The sequence below is a fragment of the Macrobrachium nipponense genome, chromosome 4 (assembly GCF_015104395.2).
Source record: "Macrobrachium nipponense isolate FS-2020 chromosome 4, ASM1510439v2, whole genome shotgun sequence".
In the NCBI taxonomy this organism is placed as follows: Eukaryota; Metazoa; Arthropoda; class Malacostraca; order Decapoda; family Palaemonidae; genus Macrobrachium; species Macrobrachium nipponense.
In genome coordinates this window covers 82,551,497-82,556,496 of record NC_061100.1, presented here as the reverse complement: position 1 = coordinate 82,556,496, position 5,000 = coordinate 82,551,497, and positions in this window count along the sequence as shown.

The window sequence follows — 5,000 nt, the reverse complement described above, 5'->3', positions numbered from 1 at the left end:
CCTCCTGCCGATGAGGTGCCTGTGAACCCTCTCTTTTTTTTACATGTATAATACAACTAATATAAATTGACATTGTTTCACATTTGGGCTACGTGACAATGTAAGCCATCTTGCTTTACTCTGGAACAAGCCTTCTTTTCAATGAAAGGTAGTTCTTTCTTACATGCAAATGATATGAATCTCCTATTCCTTTAGTATTCATCTGAACAAAGTAAGAGATATCATTGGTAAATGAATTGCTTCCATTATAACATAGCTAAGGTAATATTGTGTATTTATAGATCTTCGTCCTGAATGTTATAAAAACTATATATATAAATAGATTACTAACATTGCCAGTGAACTGAAGACTAGAATGTGCCAGCATGTAAAACACGGTTTTCATTAAAATCATAAATGCATTTTTTTTTAGGTCCAGACTCATTAAAAGCATGAGCATCATTATAGCATAATTAGCATAGGTATATCCATTCATTTTCACAATACATGCATTGTTAGCTTTAATTAGGGCAACGTGGGCTTTACTCATTAAACTGGAATATTTCCCTTTATTTATTAGATTGTGATGTGCGTTACTCATTTATGCATTCAGGAGAGCTTGCGTTAAATGCTGCATATAAAAGTACTCGTCATAGATAACGTTTCATACTATTCAAGTTTCCTTCTACTTAAATTGTCAGTTTGTTCCTTTTTTTGTTTTCGAGCAGAACGTAAATATTACCATAAATTATGGTACGTGCTGAGAACCACCAGAAAGAAATTTGACGAATAAATGAAAATTAAAAAAATAATAATATAGTAAGCCATGCATCCATTGGAGATAATTATAGAGTCTGTTTTACATATGAATCCACAAGAAAAAGACGGTAGACATATTTCCTGGCATCCCTAGTTCATTGTCATATTTTCTAGCACAGAGAAGTCGCTTTGATAAAACTAAATTCAAGGTATTTCAAAATAAATATACATAAGCAATGAACCCTTTACAAATCTAATAGAATTCTATATCAACAGGGAACGAAATGCATTATTATCGTCTAAATGAAGTTCACTTTTCAAATGTTTTGACTTATTTGGTACCCATATGACTATTATGTTATTTCTTAGAATTCCGGTAAGTTTGATAACAAACTCGGTCGACTATGAGTAATGTTTTGTTGACCTAAGAAACATTAAATACATTTGGCTCACTCTTCCCCTCCCCCCTTCCTCCTCCCTCTCCCCCTTCCCCCTCTCTCTCTCTCTCTCTCTCTCTCTCTCTCTCTCTCTCTCTTTCAAAGACAGACGTACGCATGCACACAGATGCACACAGGAGCAAACACATGAGCACGCAAACTGAAGATAAGGCAAATGAATGTATCGGCCCGAGATGAGAAAGGTGAAGTTGCAGGGACATAACAATGGCAAGTTGTTTATTATATTGCCTGCTGGACCGCTTTAAATTTGCGACAGTCGTAAAATATAGCAGCAGCGAAATAACCATCTAAACTTTAAAGTGATGCGGGCCAGATGCGTTTCCTGAAATGAAATAAAGAGGAAAAACGTGAACCTGAATAAACAAAGAAACTAATAAATGCGTAGAGTTAGACATTTTTCCACAGATTTATGGTAACATAGTGCTTCCGTGGTATATGTTTTTCCCGCAGTTTTTTTTTTTTTTTTTTTTTTTTTTTATTCAAGCCGAAGTAGAATACCGATATGATTTTACAAGAATTAGTTATTTGAGATAAACTAATGCGTTCATTTCATGTTTATAAAATTACTGTTTCTTACAAAAGAAGAAAAGGTAGAAAAGATCGACTTTTTCATCAACGGTGTTTCAATCTCTATCTTAATTGATCATAAGACAACCGCCTCTCTCTCTCTCTCTCTCTCTCTCTCTCTCTCTCTCTCTCTCTCTCACACACACACCAAAAAAATGCATTAGTATATTCCACCGATATTTGATATTGTTTAAAACCTGTATTATCATTTCCAGATCTCTCTCTCTCTCTCTCTCTCTCTCTCTCTCTCTCTCTCTCCCCTGCTAGTAAAATGTCAGTACATAAACATTTCTTTTATACAAGAGGGCCAGGCAGTTAAAAGGACGCTTCTCAGAGAACAAACCAAATTGCTCCAAAGGACAGGTTTTTAATGGAAATGAAGTATTTTGACAGTCGATTAAATGGATTTGAATGACCACATTTTGACGGTCAAATGGACAGGTATTCAGCTCACAATTACGACAACAGCACACAAATTTTTCCTTACCACATTTACATGAACAACGGGACGATAGTTTTAGACCATATTTACACGAACAAACGGGCACTATTTATGTCCTTATTTGCCCAGACAACAGGACAGTTTTTTCAGACCATATTTATATGGACAATGGGACAGCATTTTCAGGCAATAGTGACACAAACAACAGGACAGTATTTTCAGACCATATTTACACGAACAACGGGGTAGTATTTTAAATCCATATTTACGCTAATAATGGGACAGTATTTTAAGATCAATTCACATGGAAAATGGACAGTATTTTAGACCATATTCATATGGACAAAACGACAGCATTTTCTGATCATATTTACATGGACAATGGACATTTATTTTTAGACTATATTTACATGGACAATGAGACAACATTTTCAGACCATGTTTACATGGACAACAGGAGAGTATTTTAAGATCATATTTATACAGACAACGGGGGGGCTAAGAATTTTAAGAATATGTTTACACGGACAACAGGACGGTACTTTCAGACCATATTTACATGGACAACAGAACAGCATTTCCAGACTATATTTACACGGACAACAAGACAATTTTTCAGTACCCTGCTTAAATGGTCAATGGGACCGTTTATTAAATATCATTTACTCATGGATGGCAGATATTTTTCAAGAAACACAACTGCTGAAAGGACGATTTTTCAATGAAAATATTTAGATGGCTAATGGCAGGGTTTTTCAAAGACCAACAAATATGGTCAATGGAACAGTTTCTCAAAGAGCATTCATGAAACTAAATAAAGTAAATTCTAACATAACTAGATGATATTCAGGATATATTTCCGATGACCATACGTAGACAGAAAACGGAAAGGTTTTTAAAAACAAAATCACACAATAATACAAAAATAACAGAAATGGAAGCTAATACGATAACTGACGATAAAGGAAACTAGATGAAGTGAATAAACGTGATACTGATCCACTTACAATACATTAACATCCTCCCTCCCCCCAACTCTCTCTCTCTCTCTCTCTCTCTCTCTCTCTCTCTCTCTCTCTCTCTCTCTCTCCATCCTTGGAGAATGTCAATTAATCATTGCCGTTTTCTCGTTTCGTTGCAAATCTTAAACTATTTGACAAGGAAATATGATATGTACGTGTATGCTTATTTTTGTATTATTTTAAGTTACCTGTATTTGCCATACCTTATTCGTAGAGCTTCACTTTCAAGAGTTAGGTTTAGGTACATGTGTAAGCATGTCTACGTACACTCGTAGAAATTCTAAGGAAGCGAACTATTTTGCTATATAAGACTCTTCCACGAACACCATGAAAATTCATGTTCAAATTGATCTAATTTTGCTGTAAAATAACCGTAAATTATTAAATGCTCTTGACCATATTGTTCAGATTAACTTGATTACTACATTTGAAGCCATTTTTCCCACCTGTTTCCTAAATATTATCATCTTTAATGTCACTTCGTCTGTTGGACTGAAATGATGACGGTGAAAAGTAAAATTTATCTGTAAAATTTGGGACCGTTTTCTCAAGGCATGAAGATAAGTAATGAAGTTTTTATCGCCTCACTCACGACGCACAGAACTGTTTGTTCCTCCTCACCAATTCCTCACCAGGCTTCTCTTATTTCCTCCGTCATAATAACAAGGATGTTCTTGAGCAGCACTCCGTAGCTGAGCTGCTCCACCAATAAATCACAAAACGGAGACAGGTACGAGCGTCCGGTAACGTCTTTGTGTTGGTATCTCTCGGTCTTACTCTCTCTCTCTCTCTCTCTCTCTCTCTCTCTCTCTCTCTCTCTCTCTCTCTCTCTCTCTTGCAGTCTCCACGTCGGATGTCCGTTTTGCTAATGCTGTTGCTGTACAGTTCATTGTTTTCCTCAAAGGGTTTTATATATCCTTTCTTTTGATGATGCGCGGTGTACATGGATTGTGAGAATACCCTTCTATATATTTTTGTTGTTGTGTTTGTGTATTCTTTGGTAATTTGAGTACATCTCGGCTCTATGCACAGATTCTAATTTAGGAAACTCCAATTGACTCTAAATTGGAAAATTAGTATTTACGCCAATTTAGAAAATTTCAGTTTACATTAAACTGTAAAACTCGAGTTTACGCTAATTTAGGAATTTCCAGTGTACCTTTTTAGAACATTCCAGTTTACACTGATTTTTTTTATTGCAGTTTGCGCTAATATATAAAATTCCAGTTTACGCTAAACAGGAAAACTCCAATTTACGCTAATTTAAACATTTCAGTTTACATTAAATTGGAAAACACAGTTTGCGCTAATTTAGATAATTTCAGTTTTTGTTACATTGCAAAACTCCTGTTTACGCTAATTTAGAAAAAATCAGTTTACCATAAATGGAAAACTCTGATTTACGCTAATTTAGAAAATTCCAGTTTACACTAAACCAAAAAGATGTAAAGAAAAGGAAATAAAACAACAGAACCCAAAATACCATCTAAGAATTAAGGAATGGGGACAGCATCCTAACCGTTACCATTGTAAAGGACTTTCATTAGAAAGGATACTCCCAGGTCAGACTGGGTCGTATTCCCCTGTATTTAAGAGCGTCTTGACAGCCAAAGAAATACATGACCCAGAGGAAATCCGCCGAAATCCGCCGAGATTCAATATCAGGATGACTGTAAATCCCGTCGAGCAGAATTGGAGAGTTTACTGCCTCGGAAGTAACCAGAATTCGAAAGCAGTAGTCGGAGCAGTAGCAATAAAAGTAGTTACATTTTT